The sequence below is a fragment of the Mercenaria mercenaria genome, chromosome 14 (assembly GCF_021730395.1).
Source record: "Mercenaria mercenaria strain notata chromosome 14, MADL_Memer_1, whole genome shotgun sequence".
Classification (NCBI taxonomy): Eukaryota; Metazoa; Mollusca; class Bivalvia; order Venerida; family Veneridae; genus Mercenaria; species Mercenaria mercenaria.
Genome location: NC_069374.1, coordinates 2,985,647 through 3,004,379, shown reverse-complemented (window position 1 = coordinate 3,004,379; position 18,733 = coordinate 2,985,647). Strand labels below are relative to the sequence as shown.

The 18,733-nt window shown below is 33.1% G+C and overlaps 1 protein-coding gene across 1 annotated transcript in view; it reads left to right on the top strand.

Moving 5' to 3' along the window:
* Nucleotides 1-7,958: 7,958 nt before the first annotated feature.
* The window catches only part of LOC123526159 (uncharacterized), a 74,352-nt gene continuing 63,577 nt past the window's right edge, over nt 7,959-18,733 (top strand). Inside the window, exon 1 of the mRNA XM_053522838.1 lies at nt 7,959-8,121. The gene's annotated coding sequence lies outside the window, so the exon portion shown is untranslated. The remainder of the gene's footprint in view (nt 8,122-18,733) is intronic.

Here is an 18,733-nt window from a genome sequence, read left to right as displayed (position 1 = left end):
GGGATACGTTGGTACCCTCGCCCTACGGGCTCGGGCACCAACCAATCCCTCGGGATTCTGCAGACGTTATAACACGAAAAAACATGCGTTATCCCTACAGTATCAATTACTTTACAGAGCAGCTTTCATATATGGATAGTATTTGACTTATGATTTTTACAAGCATAATTATGTTTTAATAAAACTCACGTTTGAGACATATCTAGCAGCGTCGCCACCCAGACTGTGCACTTCTTATCTTTGACATAAAGTCTTTTGTTTCCTGTAATTTTCGAATCAGTAAACTTGTCTTCTGCTTGGTACTAATCACGTTTCACTCCAATGCTGGAAAGGAAAGAGTATAATAAAGTGATTCAGTCATATGTGTAAGTCTGTAAAATATGTAAAAATATCCCCAAACCGCCAGTCATCCATTTAGGTATACACACAGTGTTTACGTTGAACTCACAATACAATACAATACAATACAATACAATACAAATCATTTTATTTAAAGTTGGCAAGACATCATAACATGAAACATAAGCTCGAGAAGAGCTTTATAACAGACTGCTATAACATATATTCAATGAACAAATAAAAGAGCTGCAAGAAAAAGCACACAATATAAAGCATATAAGGTTAAGAAACTGAAAGAGAAAAACGGACCTAAATGTGTCTACAGACTAACAAAGTGCTAAAAACGCGTATCCCTTAAAACAAGGTTTGAGGAGAACAGATTAGCATAATCGTTTCAGATTTGGAATAAAACGAGCAATATATAATTATAACTACGGAAACAAGCATGCATCACGAATAAGTTACACAATAGTCTGAGTTACTCCCCTTTGTTAATGATACGCCATTTGTATGCCGATGCTGCCCACAGTTTCTTGAATCAAAAGTAACTATTCTTTTAATTGAACTGAAATATGACTTAACTTGTATTGTACGCAAAATTAACATAAATTTAAAAAAAGCGCTGACATGCCAAGTTTCATTCTCAGTTACAAACCCAGAAGATTTGATAACACACTGTTAGCAGGCTGGTAACAACTAACATTGCCCAATGGGGCTTACGACATAAAAACTAATATTTCTTGAAAAATAATGGAGATATTTCTTTCGAACTTGGTCCATTTATTAAGCATAACAAATGATACAAATTAGAATAAAAATAACTTGGTTGCCTTCAGTTTTGGTAGAGTTATTTCCCCTTTTCAGATTTTTATGACGCATAATTTTTGAAGTCCAAAACAATATGTTCTAATGCTAAGTTTAAAACAAAAGAGGATTCAATGGCTTTCTAGTGCTCTAAATCATTGCGCTTGTACATGAATGTATACATTTTACTGTGCTTTCACTTACAACAATGAACATTATAGAAAAATGTTAGTTTTAAAAACACTGTTCATACATCTGCACTAGAAACAAAGTATTTACCCTAAATATATAGAATAAAGGTATTGGCGCACAAGTTTGGAGCAATAGAAAGCCATTGAACCCTTAAAACATATTTTTTTGGACTTCAAAAATTATGCATCTTAAAATCTGAAAAAGGGAAGTAATTCTAACAAAACAGAAGGCAACAAAGTTATTTCTATCTTAATAAGCATCATGTGTTATCCTTAATAAATGGACCAAGTTTGACGGAAATAGCTTCATTATTTTTAAAGAAATATTTGTTTTTACTTCGAAAGCCCGATCGGGCAATGTTACCAGCCTGGTTAGTGTTACACGGACATTTTGGGTGTAGATGGGTGGGGGGGGGGGTGCAGATTTTCCACACTGCAAGTGTGTGCATAAAAACGATTTTAACAACCAGCATTTTTAGGATTTTTTTGGTAGAATATGAGACCGTAAAAGAAATTAAATCATTTTTCCTTTCTGAGTTGTTTAATTGAGTTGTTCAGAGGCTGTAAATGATGTAAATTTATTTAATTATTATCATTTAATTGTCATTTGATAAACATATTCATAATTCTATGAGCATTTTTTTTCTGAGAGCAGTACAAACTTTAAATGTTTTATATGTATTTTTTACTAATAAAATCTGTAAAAAAAACCCTGCAAAATGAAAGTCATGCATTTTTCATACTTTCAAAAATTGTTCATGAACTGTTCTTGATAAATTCTTAGAGCTCACTTTATGAAGTTTTATTCATGAAGTTAGGTGTATCCCACTTCATGAAGATATGAAGAATTATTGAAGGATTAAAAATAATCTTGAAATATTTATGAAATGTTCAAAGAATAAAACACGAATATTTTTTTGATGTAATGTTCTTAAAATACTCATGAACTATTCATGAAGAAAGTGAAGTCAGTAATTTTCACAATGTGTTTTTTTTTTTTCACAATGCACTAGATCTAGTTTGGGCACAACAAGTGGGTTGGCATTAAATCTCCCACATTGAGTGTATGCACACATTGAATGTACACTATTAAACCTATGTTTAACCTAACCGAAACGTTAGTCAGTATATAATTACACTCCATATGTGAGTACATCCAACAGGGGCAATTTAATGTTGGCAGCAAAAAGTCTTTATTTTTTGTTGTTCATAATTATTTGTAGATGCAATGTGTATTTCTTCTCATTGAAATGCTATAGAAACGAATAATATAGTGTAGTGCCAAGTTGCTTTTTTTATCTATATAGGAGAGATCATGTTTGTATACAAATCCATTGTATTTTCTATTTTTAGAACTGATAAGACAAAGATCGGGTGGGCAGATGCTGAGCGTCATGTTTTTTTTGTAAACAGTGATGTACAGTTTTTCTAATGGCTTAAACTTTCTTAAAACACAAATGATATCAATAATGTTTTGATCAATGGAAAGGATATAAAACAAGCAATTTATTGATTACTTTAATTGTTATTTTGAAATAAAATGGATTACTTATGAACGCTTAAGTTACAGTGTTTTTTCTAAAAGTTTGGAGCAATGCTACGCCTCTATTAAAATCATATGTCATTTAAAACAGTTATTCATTTTAAAAAGATATTTAAATGAGAAAATATGAAAATCGTAAGCATTTCAAAACTTTTTGAATTATTAAAATTTACAAATGAGCAAAAAAGTTATTAAGAATTAAAAATTCCGATCCCATACACAAACAATGTAAAAACAATTTTTTTGCCCACCACTAGATAAACAGGTGTTAATGTGTGATGTCACGGCGATCTCTCCTATTTCGATATTAATTAATGGCAATAGTTTTATGATGACACAATTGTCATCAGTTTTTACGATCTTGGTATCATGTTACATTACAAATAGATAGGTATTGTAACTCACAAAGCTAGTATTTCCTCACTTTTGTGACAGTCATCACTTCTCTAATCAATACCTGTATCTACAAGCAAATTGAAGCTTGGACTCTGACCATCATTTTTGCCATGGCTGCGAAATCTCAGATGAATGTGAATATCAGGCAGTTCTTGGGTCAAATTATTCTTCATGAAATATTAAAAAAATGCTCATAACTTTGGCCATTAACTTACAAGCATTTTTCTTTATGCATTATTCATGAATGAAATATTCATGAACAGAAAATGAGACATTAAAATAATGAACAAAAAATCATGAATTTTGGTCATGAACTCTTCATGAACAAGAACTGTGAACAATTTCTTTCATGAATAAATACTGGATATTATCACTTCATGAAAAATTCATAAGTTGCCTGTTTCAGACATCATGAACTCTTCATGAACATGAACTGTGCATGATATCATGAATAATTCATGCATATACCATTTCATGAATACTTCATGAACTGTGTTCAGTGCACTTTTTATCAATAAGTCTCATTTTCTATTCACGTTTTTCCTCATGAAGTACCTTTATGAATGGTTCATGAGTACTTCATGAATACTTCATGAAGAATGACTAAATATTTCACAGGGGATGTCATAGATCATTTGAAAGCAAAGAATGCAACCAAGAAGAATATTAGCAGACTCGGTTTGATTGAGTCTGTTCATGAGAGGTAATGAATTGTGCAACACCTCTCATGCCCCCTAAGCACCAGCTTAAGTGGAACTCTATTACACATTATGTTTAATGGACTCCATGGAACTAAGACTAAGTAAGTCAAGGACCATAACTCTGGTATGGCAAAGTGAAATCATTATCAAAATCTATCTCAAGTTGTTTTCTTACCTCTGTCATCAGTGGAAATGATTGTCTTTACTCCAGTCATTAAAGGAAATGTTGGCACTTTTTATCTATTCAACTATAATAGTTTAAGAAAAGTATGGATGATAGTGAGAAAATTTCCTTAGAATTAAACTTAACTGACTGAAATGCTAAGAACTTTCCCTTGATATATAAATAATAATGATAACGGTTTACTTCATGGAGTTTATATCAGAGCTTTTTTTAACAGAAACTGGAAAACTGTGCCTGTGACTTTTGGGAAAGTAAGTGTGATTTTTCAAAAATTGTAGAAAAATAGTGTGGCACTGATGTGAAAACTAGTCTGTTGATATGGGCTGGGCCAATTTTTGTTATTGGGTCATTGACATGATAACAACTGATGCACATTCTCATTCCGGCACAATTTTGTCAGGACAGCTCAAAAGTAATATCCGCCACCTCTTTACCAGACTAGATAATCAGATATAGGAGTGAATTTGTTGATATAGCAAGAGAGTAGAAGTTTAGAAAAATATTGTTAAAAAATAGAAAAGATTATCTAGTTGGTAGCCAGACTATCCTAATGCTAGTAGACTTTTCCATCATGTTGATAATTTGAAAAACAAAAAAATGTGAATTGAAATTGGAAATATTTTCAGAAACTGCATTAGTTTTACAAATATGGCAAGGGAAATCACTCTTCCTTTGCTGAATGTTCAGCAAAATTAGGAGTTAATTTTCTTATATAAAAAGATGTGCACATTGTAAAACCAGTATATTTGGTTAGCTGTATGATGGTGAATATATGCAAGAGGCTGATGTTTAGCTTGACTATACGAACTAAATGGAGAGCTATCCTACTCGGCCTGGCGTCGGTGTCCTTCCACCTCTGCACAATGGATAAAGTTTTGATGCACTTGTCTTTGTAATTACTGGACAGATTTACTCCAAACTTAAAATATTAATTCATCATCATCACCCATTTCATATTGCACAAGCGTTGAACCCTGTTCGAACTAGCACCAATACTTCTTGAATTATGCCCTATTTTTACTTAAAAAATTTAGGTTGATTTTGATGAATTTTCACTATATCTCTGTTACTACAGAAGGGTTTTGACTTAAAATAATAATTATTGTTGTTCCACATTATCACCCATATCATTTGACACAAGGGACATAACATGTAAAGCGCCTTTGCACGTGAAATTGATCATGAAAAGGGCGCTATATAAATCTGGTATTATAATAATAATAATAATAACTGTCATGATTGTTATTTTATGCATTATTCCCCTTCTTACTTAAAATTTCAGGTTAAAATTTTGATACACTTTCACTATGTCTCTGTTATTTCCAAATGGATTTGATGCAAAGTTAAAATAGTTGTTTCACATCATCGCCCACATAATATCCCACAAGAGCCATAACTCTTGCACCAATATTTCTTGAACTAAGCCCCCTTTTACTTAGAATATCAGTTCAGTTTGGATGCTTTTTCACCATATCTCTGTTCAACTTGTTACTTAGACTAGCCACTAGACTGATAATAAATATATTTCTACATTTTCCCTTTTTTTGATGAATTCAATTTCATAGAGACAAAAGCCAGTCTATTTTAGAGATTTTCACAGAGGAATGATGTTGAAATTATCATGATATTGGACATAGGATAAAGACTGGCTCAGTTCACTACATTTAATCGTAAAAATGTAAAAAGATATATCATAGTCTAGGAGCTAGTCTATTTGTTACTATATGGATTTGATTCAAACTTAAAATGATTGTTCAAGACAACATCATATGTCACAAGGTCCATAATGCTGGCACCAATATGTTATGCCCCTTTATACTTAGAATTCCAGTTTCTAGTTGTGATGCACTTTTGCTCTATCTCAGTTATTACTAGGTAAATAGCTTTGATTCAAGCTTAACATAATCATTCCAGATTTATTAGCCATAATGCATTACTCTTGCAGAAATAATTCATGAATAACATCTCTTTTATGCTTATTTAATGTTTTGATACATTTGACACAGATTAAAGCTATTGTCCAATATTTTCATCCACTTTGAAGTCATTAAACACTCCAGAGACAGCTCCAGCTTCCTCAGGTATGCCCAGTTTCATTTAGACTTACAAAGTCCCATTCTATTTAAGAACAATTATGTCAGTCAATGGGCTCATTAGAAGTCCTCTTTTCCTCTTTCTTTGACCCCCACCCCCACCTTTACTGTGGCTTATCTCAACAGATGTTAGGATCATTGTAAATATTTTTTAGAAAAGAGGACTTTATGGCAGAGATGTTTATTTTAAAGGACTCTAACGAGTGATGCCAGTCTGTTTCATTATCCAGCATGGAAATAGTCCAGCACCTCTCTTATTGATATTTCTGTAATTTGTACAAATTCATTTGAATAAAACAGTTATGATTTAATTTCTTTAAAGCTGACTCGGGTTCCATCCATTTATTTACAAAACTATTGTTAGAAATGTTTGTCAAACTAAAATGGCTAAATATTGTTTTCAGCGGAAATCATGTAAAAATGTGTATGCTGAAAAAAAGCATTACACTTTATTTCTCTTACACACCATATAAAGATATATCTCAACTTCTTAATATCAATATTTGCAGATTATTTTTTTCATGATCTTTGGAGAGAAATATGTAAATGAGTCATCTAGCAGTTAATACAGAATTCATTAATGTAGTTGCTTGTAATTGCATAATAATTAATTAAGTCTGTTGATAATGGTGTGCAGATTCAAATTTCTCATTTCCTGTTTGGAATTATCAAGTAAAATCAATGTTTAAGGCCAAAAAAACGAGTATATTAGGTTTTCAGATTTTAGGCCAAATTAAAAATTCCATTTCAATTCCTGGTAACTGATGAATGAGAGTGAAACTTGATGATTCTATGTAAAGATTCAGATATTGTAAAAACTTAAAGCAGCACAAAGTTCACAGCTGTAAAGATGAAAATGCCAGCTATCTTAAAAATATCTATCTCAGTGCTGTAAAAGACTGCAGAGTCATATTGCTACATTGGGTATTGATATTATATTATGCATGTATATTATACATGATATTTTTCACATCTTTCGTTATACTTTAAAGGTAATGCAATTTATGTCATATGCGAGTATATTGGAAAGTTTCATTAATTATGTGACTTTTGTTTGATGTAGACAATGTGTAAAGTTTAAGATTCATCTTTTTGTACTTCTAGGATGACCACACAGATTAGAATAATGGACACTTTTGGCATTTATATGGATTTAAAGGGTCAGGCGGTTAAACATGGTAAGTAACTAAGCCAGACAAGTTCATTCTTTGTTTTCTATCCCTCTCCTCGTAAAAATGAGAGGAAAAACATAAACTAGACAGAATATCTGATGATTCTGATCTGGATTCTAGAATCTCTTAGAGTGTTAAATTAATTTAGATTATTTTCCAGGTTCTTACTCTTGATCACTTCTGTCTGGACCAATGCTAATGCACCAAAAAGGACTCAGACCTCTGGCTTTCAGGACAGGGCTCTAACACCATGCCCTTACAGCCCTGGGCTTCCTGTTGACCCTCTTGGTAAATGAAAGCATTGTCTGATACATTATCATACATTTGTTTGGCCTTGCAGACAGTACTTTTGAAGCAGGATTCAAAAACCTGCAGGAAATCTACTTTTACCTTCACATGTAATACAAGGTAATGAAAATGCATAAAGCTGGGTGTAGCTAGAATTGGAGAATTGTTAGATAGTTATCAGCTGGAGTACTGGCTGCAAATATTACCTGGAATTTTCATTTATTTCTTTACAAAACATAACACTGGTGAAGTGGAGTAGTAGGGTAGAAAAAAAAAACATTTGACATGGAAAACAGAAAGTAGTTTGCCAGGTGATTTAATAGAGAAGGTGATAGCTGTACTTTTAGAATTTCACTGGATATACCCTGTTTGCATTCAGAAAATTGAAGGATCTTGTTGCTAATTCTTAAGTATGTATTGGTAATATTTCATTTCATACATTATAGCTATAAATGTCTAGAAAGTAAGGAGTTTATAAATGATGTATATTGCAGTTTACATTTGTTGTAAGCTGAAAGTTACTCTAAATGTTTCAGAGTTCAAAGGGACAGTGGTTTATTTATTCTAAGACTGGGGTAAGTTATTCTTGTTGTGTTTTAAATATATAAATATATAAACTGTGAAGGAAGGAATTTGACAACTTCCCCTCATTATTCAAAAGAGTGGGAGGGAGTACAAATGCATTAAGATGTGTTTTGTGTGATGGATGCAGGGGATGTGGTGAGGGGAGGTATTAATCAGGTAAACTCTTCATGGGCAGTCACTGAGCTTACCAGTTAATGTTACCTTTATTATGTATGATGTCTTTATTGGCTTACAATGGTATTATAATGTGATATCATGAATGTAAGCATGTACACAGTTACAAGCAGTTATTATGTAAGTTACAAAATTTAAAGATGAGTGATGTTCTAGTGGTTATGTTGGCAGATCAACCAGGGGGGTCATTGGTTCGAGCCCACTTGATGTCACATCCACACCTTCTCATATGACACAAGTACTGGTTTTTCAAGGAAGTGGACTTGGGAATGGTTCAAATAAACTTTAAGCTTTTATCACATTAGAGCTAAAATGAATTAGTATAAACCCAGTTATACAATTTTAAAATTAAGAAACACAGTCACACAGTCATTGCATGTGTGTAAAGGATAAAACAGTAATGATATCTGGACAAGAAAATGCTATCCTAGAATGGTTAATGACTTTCAAATAGGAAAACTTACAGTGAAACCAGTGCTAAACTCTACCTATGAACAGATGCCTCCAGACTGGCTTAAATAACCCACTTCTAAGGGGGCCTTCTTAGCTGAATGGTAGGTCGCTGTCTTTGAACCACTTACCTCTTACTGCTGAGAGTTTGAAACCTTTTCTTTTGGTGCCGACTTCTTTCTTGTGAGGAAGCCATCTAGTTGACTTGTTGAAGGTTGATGGTTATACCAATGTGCCTATCTCACCTGAATCAATGTTTTAGAGTGGCACCTGGGGCCTTGCTCCACAACGAAAACTGTAAGTTGCCGTATGATGTATAATTTCTGTAATGAACTTGTCCATATTTCAATTGGGACAGTACCATCAGTTGTTAAAAGGGGTGCATAAAAAAGATACAGTGACTGAATGGCGAACAGTGCAGATCTTGATCAGACTGCATGGATGTTTAGGCAGATCATGATCTCCACTGGTTGCAAAGCTTTCAAGGTACAATCAATCATGTCAAGCATGATATTAAAGGGTTAAATACAACAATAAAATAAAAGTAAAAAGTCACTAGCTTGATTTTCAGTTGAAGTATCTGCTGTGTATTTCAACCTGTGGATAAGGAATACCTGTAAATACTGACCATTTCATGGCCCTACCCTGTGTGGTCTTATTATGTAGGTTTGACTGTACTCGGATTTAATTTTGATATATAAAACAAGAAGACTATTTATTATATCTTTTGACTGTGTTGTTGATTTACAGCTCTGTGGTTAGATATGTCAACATCTGTGGTTTGTTTTCCATTGATCTACCCTTATACCCTGATATTGGATAGCACTTGAAAACCCATTATCTGGGTAAAATAGTCTGGTAATGGCCCTCATATATTACATACCAGACCTACCCAACAAACCCTTATGATGAAGATTAAATACAATCCTTTTTTAACAGTATTTTTTATCATTTCTGACCCTGTGTCTTCATTAATCTAGGGAGATCAAGGTTTGTTAATTAGACCAACTGTTGTGACCACAACAGTGAGATTCTACATAATTCAGTTTGATCAAGTTGACCAGTCTGATCATTATTTACTTACTATTGTGATCATACTGGTGTGGTCTTCCTTCGTCCAGTGTGATAATCTTTGTCCAATTGTTACCATTTTTGTTTTCCCAACCCTCTGGACAGCTTGGATAAAAAAAATGCTATTGCTTGGGTTTTCCATTCCACACTGTCCCGCGGGTCTTGCTTAGGCAAGTATGTAAGATCCTTATAATCATAATTACTAACTAGCACATGTTGGTCTACATTTGTGTAAAAATTTCACTAAGATCCAGCATCAGGTAACTTAAAAACAGTCTTTTTTTTTTTTTACCAAATCAATGGGATAAATTTGTTTTGACTGGATCAAGGGGGATAGTACTATATGTGAACAAATGTCATGAGCTAGTTAGTAATTATTTTAGGCTTGATGATTTTACTTTCTCTGTTATAAGCATTTTCAATTTCTAACGGATAGATGTTCTAATGGACGGACGGACAAATGGACGGACAGAAAGACAACTAAATCTGTATGCCTTGGTATTCTGTGGGGAATAAAAAGCATTGCCAGTAAAGATAAATGCTAAGTTTTTATATTAAATTTAAAAAAGTACATTGTGAAAAATGAATTAAAGAATAATCTGAACTAGAGAAAAGTAAGTGTAATGCAAAAAAGACACAAATAAAATGTTGAAGACTTTTTTCCAGGGATACATGATCCTTATAAGCATCATAGGGATGATCCCATTTCCTTCTACTCATCCCGCTGAGCCGACAAGCTGTATAGGTACTGATCAAACTTCTTGTATATTTTGTTTTAAAGTAGGAAGCTAACGATTGTTTGTATATACAAAAAAAATGGCTTTGAAAACGAAAATGCCATAATATTACATGTTTGTATTGTTAGGGAATATAATACTGTTTTCTTGTGTAACTAAAATATTAAACCAATAAAAGAATCAAATAATTCATACGAGATTTATCACTTTTCACTGATGAATTTTAACTATATAAAGCCAAGAAGAAAAGCCGCATTGAGCTAAGTCATTGTGATGTATTTCTTTCTTCACAAAAGGTTTTGTGGTCCAATAAATATTAATAAAAATTGTTGTTGATCTATAAATTTGCTTTAATGGGCTGGCTAATTATCATTCTTCACAAAAAATGCCTTTTGTTGTTAATCAGTTACTAAGTTTTGCCCTATTGAATTCGTTTCAAATAAATATGATTTTATTAGAGTTTAAAATGGAGTTTAGGGCAGGATCAAAAGGTGGATGAGGTTTTATGTTTTTCATATTAGAAACCCATTTATGCTGGTGAGACATCTTTATTTAATCATAACAAAATTAGGGTGAAAAATCTAAATGGAATGCAGCAAATTTAAAGGTAGTCTGCCTTGTTAATTCTGTTTGATGCAGGATTTCACAATGGACCATTCAAAATTTGATAAACTTCCAATCCAATCTCTTTCGAAAAGTTGTTATTCCTGACATCACTTTCATCTCTGTCAAGTTCTGTGACGCTGTGTCTCGTAGCAACAGTAGAATGTCTGACAGTTCTTATTTACACAAGCTAGAGTCACAATTTTGAGTCACAATTTTGGCCCACCCTTTATGAAATCTGGTCAGTGTATTTCAGTCTGTAAAATCCAGGTTGGTAGAACAAATAATAGAAAATCCTTGTTATGGCTCTAGATGCCACATTTTCTACCAGATCTTTATGAAATTCTGTTAGAATGTTTGTCTTAAAATTTAAGTCATAATCAAAACTGGGTCAAATGAGATTAAAAACTGGGTCAAAAGAAGAAATGAAACTTGGTCAGAAGGTGAGGCTCAGTAAAGTATACTTCAAGTTTAGAACTAGTTCTTAGTCTAGGATTATCAAAAACAAGGGTCACCAGGTCAGATAAGGGACAACATTGTTAACACTCCATAGGCAGCATTTGCTATTTGATCGGTATACTAAAAATATTTAGGTCAAGGTCAAAACTGGATAATCAGAGATAAAAAGTAGGTCCATTGTGTCAAATAGTAGAAAACCCTTGTTTCTACTTGATCTTCATGAAACTTGGTTAGAATGTTTGCCTTTAAGAAAATTTATAGGTCCAGTTAGAAATTAGGAAAGAGTCAGCAACTGGGTCAAAAGGTCAGATTTAAGAAACACCTTATTACCGTACCCAGCTGTACATATTCCAGAGTAACTGTGGAAAAATTGCAGACAAATGCAAAACTTCCATGGAAAGTAGGTACTTTCCATGGAATAGTCCAGAAAAGTCACCTGTTATATAACATGTCCAGAGTGATTGCAAAATTTAATGTTTTCCATGGACATCTCTGGAAATTACTCTGGACATCTATCAAAATGTTCATGATATATTCACCGACACTGCGGAAATGTAGCACTTTGAAAAAATTCTGGTCATTTAACTCTGGAAAATAACTCTGTCATTTTCTAAGGGATTTTAAACACATCAGAAAACAATTAGCATCAGACTGGGAATACCATGTGATCAAGCTCAGCCAATTAGATGAACTGATCTTACAGAGGAATTTTCAAAATGTGTAACTGGAAGTCTGATGTTAACAAGTTGTGTAAAAATTAGTGAAACTTTATTATGTGAGGTAATTCAGTTCTAAGTTAATATTGAGGATTCTAGAAATTGCTCAAGTAAGTTTGTTTACATAATTGACCAATGAAACGATACATATGCTTGTAATTATGCTAATTAACACAAATATGATTTGTACATCAGTCATTCTATAGCATAAAACAATGAATGCTAAAGTATAACCAAAGGCTTCACAAAGATTTTATAAATAATATGCATATATGAAAACAGATATCTTTAGGTACTTTCTTTGAATGATTTCATCATTATTTAAGTGTAACTAATCTTTGTTCGAAACTATGTATATGCTTAAAAACTATTCTAATCAGTTACTTTAAACTTGCAAAGATTCATTTTCCTTGTTCATATAATATATCATATAGTGTTTGAAACTGCAAAAGTGATCACATGCAATAAAATCATATTGCTTGTACTGAAGTGTTATTGCTCACTATACATGTACTGCAAAAAAGTCTATAAATCACATTTATTGCTATTGAATAATACTGTCAGCAGAACTTCCTGGACGACTGCGGAATAACTCCGGAAAACTGTTCACAGACGTCCATGGATTCACTCCGGAAAATTGTCCATGGAAAGTTCTCCAGAAATCCCTGGACATTTTTCCGCAGTTTTCCGCAGTATTCCATATCAAGCTCCGGAAAGTTTGTCCGAATACTCCAGAGTCCGGACTTCCATGGAAATTCAAAGACATTCCATGGAAACTTCTGGAATTTGACAGCCGGGTTTAAACATTCTAGAGGCAACAATTTTCTATCTTAACAAAATAAAACATGGTCAGAATGTTTATCATGGTTGTAGTTGTGCTCAAAAATTTTGTTGAAAAAGTTTGCTGGTAGTTGACATGTGTCAGTGGCTTCAAAGAAGAAACACTTGTAACAATTGTTACATACTTGGAACAATACAGGGTGTAACATCATCTTACAAAGTTGTGTTTTATCTTTGAAACTGAGAGGGGTAGGTTTTCATGTTTTGTCACTTAAAATCTATGTTTTATGACCCATGTTATTGTCAGTGTATTTTCAGTGAACTTTTACAGCCATTAGACTATACAGCTGACACATTTCAGATCTTTTTTGAGGAAGTTAAAAAAATTCAGCCATGCTATAATGCGAGCTTGATCGTCTAATTTTAATTTGTATTTGAAATTTTACATTTTTGTATAATTAGGCGTATGATGCATTTCCTGCATATTGTTTACTTTTACCGTCTTGAACTTCGCCTGTTTCATGATTCATCTGTTCAGAGTTCTTACAAAACTGTATTCTGTAAAATGATTTAATTTTGTGAGCATTAAATTTTGTGGTTTTGGTCAAATTCGCAATTTCGTGCGGATATGAATTCGTGGATGTCAACATTATTATTACTTGAACATTATTATTAAAAATGAATGGGAATTTTACTTGATTGTTGGGATTAAATTTCCTGGAATGACTTAACCACGAAATCCACGAAAATTAGTCCCCCACGAATATTAATGATTTCACAGTAGTTCTTGACAAATTTGAACATTATAATGTTTCATTTAAACCTTTAAAATCTAAACAGAATTTAAAAAATAGAGTAAATAAATGAATTTGAAGAATATGATTTAGTTTATACTAATTTATTTTAGGTTGATTATTTAAGCAAGTTCTAAAACTTATATTACTGGTACTGATGATAAACCCGGACAGATGATAAAGTCGACCACCTTGGAAATATTTTATTGCAATCAGTTATTTATAAAATTGAATACACCATCTAATAGTTTCCATTTACAACACCAACTGGTGTAAATAAAAACAAAATTGGTAAATATTCTGTATAAATAAATGACTTACATTTATCTGTATAAAAAATATTTATCCAAAATTACTGGGGAAGAGGGTGTTTTTTTGCGCATGCTCACTGTCGCCACATGAAGGCCTGACATTGGGTCACTTTTCATTACTTGATCAGGAATGACTGTTGCAGCTTTTTGGGGAAAGTTTCAATATAATACTACCAAGAAAATTTTGTAAATGACAAAGTGTTCGAATTTATCATCAGTCAACCTGCTTACAGTCCCCATTTTACTAACCCCTTTCAGGGCCTCACTTCGTGTGAGTTTGCTAACTAAATATAAATTTGAATTATGTAAAGTTTTCAGCAAATGTTAAGCTTTATTTTGATACCAACCATTGATTACAAATTGCAGAAATAAAAAAGTTACAGGTAAAAAAACTCATTTTCTGTTCGGGTTTATCATCAGTACCAGTAATCACTCTCGACACCTCATTCTTGATGGAATCCATTGCATGAGAGTATGAGAGAAGAGAAGACAGTTTTCCTTTTAATACTGATAGCGAAGCAAGGGAGCTATTGGTACCATCTTTCGCGTTTTTGGTATTAAGTGGCTGGGGATCGAACCCACGACCTCCCACACTTGAGTCGGACACTCTACCACTAGGCTATCGAGGCTGTTTGATATTATTTGATTAGTATTCTCTCAGTATCAATCTTACTGTTTATAGAATAAAGTAATGGTACAGAGAAAAATCATGTAAAATTGCATAATGTCAGATTCAAAGAGTTCTCAGGATTTTTTTGCTCTTTAGAGTGACATTTCTCTTATCTCTTAGCCTGCTGGCGGCAGATGATTCTGCCTTTGCGACCAGTGCAGACCAAGATCAGCCTGCACATCCGTGCAGTCTGATCATGGTCTGCACTGTTCGCTATTCAGTCAGTAAATTTTCAGTGAAAACCCCTTTGAGTAATAAGTGGTACTGTCCAAATTGAAAGATGGACCAGCCCATTATAGAAATATAGCAGGTTAAGGGTTAAAAAATTAATGCTGTATAATTAAATTATAACAAAAATGTCACATGGTCATAAGGTCATAGGTCTATGCCTGATAGTGTGGTAGCCCCTTACATGATGCAAATATTGCAGTATAGAAATTGAGTCATCAAAATTTAGGTCATACACCACTAATACATTATTTCGGGTATCGCTTTTTAGCTAATTATGCTGTGTAATTGTTTGACTGAAAATATTTTTTTGCATCCAACATTTTTCCAAGTATTGTGGTGATGTAATGATGGTCAGCTAACAAAACAAGTGTTTCTGGATTCAGTACCAGAAAATATGTCTGAAGTCGCAAAAATCTCATCTGATTTGTCTTGAAGGAGGATCAAATTCCTTAGGCCATCAGATTCCAGTTTACCTTTGGGATCATGGGGTCCATTCAGTAGTTCCGCCGGTGCTAGGGTATGTGAGAGGTGTTGCACATTTCATTACATCTCATGAACAGACTCAATCAAGCCAAGTCTGCTATTTTTCTGTTAGGTTGCATTCTATGCTTCCAAAGGATCTTTTATTAATATTTTCGTACTGTTCCTTGGCACTAAGAGTTATAAGGCCAGGTTTTTTATCTACATGTAATTCAAGAAATAATCATTTTTCTCATCACAAGTATTAGTGCTGTAACATAGTTTGAAGTTCTTATATTGATGTTAGTAACAAATAGTCCACCCAAAAGAGAAGACAGAATCTAGGCCTGTGTAGGTAAAACATTTCTGAAAACAGGAGAATAATGTTCAAATGCCAGATGTTTAAACAAACACAAAAAGATATCTATATAGGTAATCTATGAGTAATAATAATATTATAGAGAAAAAGGTAAATTTTAGAGACCAGTATAAGAAACTGAATACACCTGTGAAGAACTTTTATCATTATCTTACTGGAAAATTATCTCATTGATTGATGACTGAGCCACAGTTATTGATGTTAAAGATTACCATATGTTTTTTTTTTTTTTTTGTAGGAATTTTTAAGACTCCTCTGGATGCCGATTTCAAAATTGTGCTGCACAAAATGATTGAAGTACTGTAAAGTCTTATTATTCATCGCGATTAATTGTCTTTAAGAAATTTGTCTGTCCAGTCACTACACTACAAGTTTTAAAAATACACTTCAAACTCAAATGAAATAATGTTTTGATGTTTGTAGATACTAATTTCCAAGAACATATTATGTTATAGCTTACCTGCTGTGAAGATGGGTACAGTACGCATGATGGTTAAACAGTTCAAAGAATATTTTAGGGTAAACGATTACAGATATATTGGTCTGATATTAATGTTAATGGGTTTTGATGTTAAGATGTTACAGCTTTATTATGAAAGCAAGTTGCTGAGGACTGGAATATTACATCTTGTTAAAAATATGTGGGATATCACTTTGTCTTATCCCCCCACCACAACCCAACCCCCTACCCTGCCCCCGTCTGACTGTCATCTTGTTCTGAAACATTAAGATATTCGACAGAACTGAATTCATGGAAATTTGATACAGTGATAGGTGACAGGCAAAACAGAAGTACCATACCTCTAGCTTCAATAGTTTTTGAATGATCTCCTTATCTTTATTTTTAGCTCAACTTTTTGGAGAAGAAGACTATAGCTATTGCACTTGCCCTGGCTTCGTCATCGCCCTTGGTTGAAGTTTTTGATAAGTCAGATATCTCTAGTATCAAAGCTTTTGACCTGAAACTTAACACAGTTATTAACTGTCAAAGTCTACATCCTGAGAAACAATCCACATAACTCTGGTTTGAATATTGACAGAGTTATGCCCCTTTTTAACTTAGATTTTTTTTTTTTTTTTTTTTTTTTTGGTTAAAGTTTTTGATAAAGTCGCTCCATGTGGTTCTGGGACGATCTGTGTATGAAAAGAATTGAAACCACTGCCTTACCCTTGCATGATCAATAAGAGGGGACTATTAGGGTCTTAACACTTTGTTTTGCAGTAACTGTGATTCCAGCTGGTATGCAAATTTTGATTACATACCTCATGTTTTTATTTTGATGTAATTGGAGTGTGGAACCAAAATTTGTAATCCTGTTTGGCGCCATATAACATATACTGTGTTGGTGGGCCGTAAAACCCAAATAAATGAATAAATTAAGTTAATTATTATATCTATGTTACTGTCAAACCTATTGACTTGAAACTTAAAATAGTTATTAAATTTTACTATCAAAGTCTGCACCAGGAGAAACAATCTTGAATTTTGACAGAGTTTTGTTCCTTTTTAACTTACAATATTTTGGTTAAAGTTTTGATAAAGTCAGATATCTCCTTTTGACTTGAAACTTAAAATAGTTATTTACTATCAAAGTCTACACCAGAAGAAACACCCCCCATAACTCTGTTTGAATTTTACAGAGTTATGTCCCTTTTTAACTTAGAATTGTTCAGTTTTTAAGTTTTATAAAGTTTTTACTGGCACAGCTCTAATTTAGAGTCAAGCACTGAGAAAAATAGAGCATGCTGTCTTTTGGACAGCTCTTGTTATACTAGATCTTGGTTCTGTTTATATTTTAGACATACGTGGATTTCCAACACAAATGCTTGAAATCTCAGTAGGTAAAGAAAATTTGAAATATTTTACTTTATTTTGTGGCATTGCCAACTGGCCTACAAACATTCCTTAGTTAATTCATAAAATTAATTCACATTATTATAACAGCAAGTATATGTATTTGCCACTAAATTTAACTTAATAAAACTTAAAGTCTCAATATATTAGTTAAAGGAAGTAATTTTTTATCTGTATATTGGTGAAACATAATGGTAAAAGTGTCTTGCCAATGAAAGCCGAAGTAACTTTTCCCTCATTAGACTGCTTTAATTAAGCAACTATAGAAATGTCAGAGTTCACCAGTAGCTGCACCATTCACCAGAATTAACTTTATAAGATGAGTATTTCATTCCTTTGTCTCTGAAATTCCTGCTGTTCAAGCAGTATTGATTGAGCATGCTATTTATGATCTGGTCAGTTAGAGGGCACTGTAAGAAAATGCATCAGGCATGCACTTGCATTTTTCTCCAATAACAGTGCCATTAACAGCTGTATTGTCTCAGAGAATTTTGCAGTCTCCTGTGTGGTGCATTCTGGGTATGCTTTCAGAATGTTGGTTTCTTAGGTTACAGAATGTTTGACAGTAAGTTGTTGGAGAGAAAAAAAAACTTATTGTTTGTTAACGCCAAATTTTCAGATGGTCAGAAAATGATAGGAAAAACATGTTTCCAGTGCTGTTTTTTGCATGAAGTTTATGGCCTCCTGTCCAGGGTAAATCATATAATTTTGCCATCTGTTATCAACTTGATTGTAGTTAGAAGAGGAA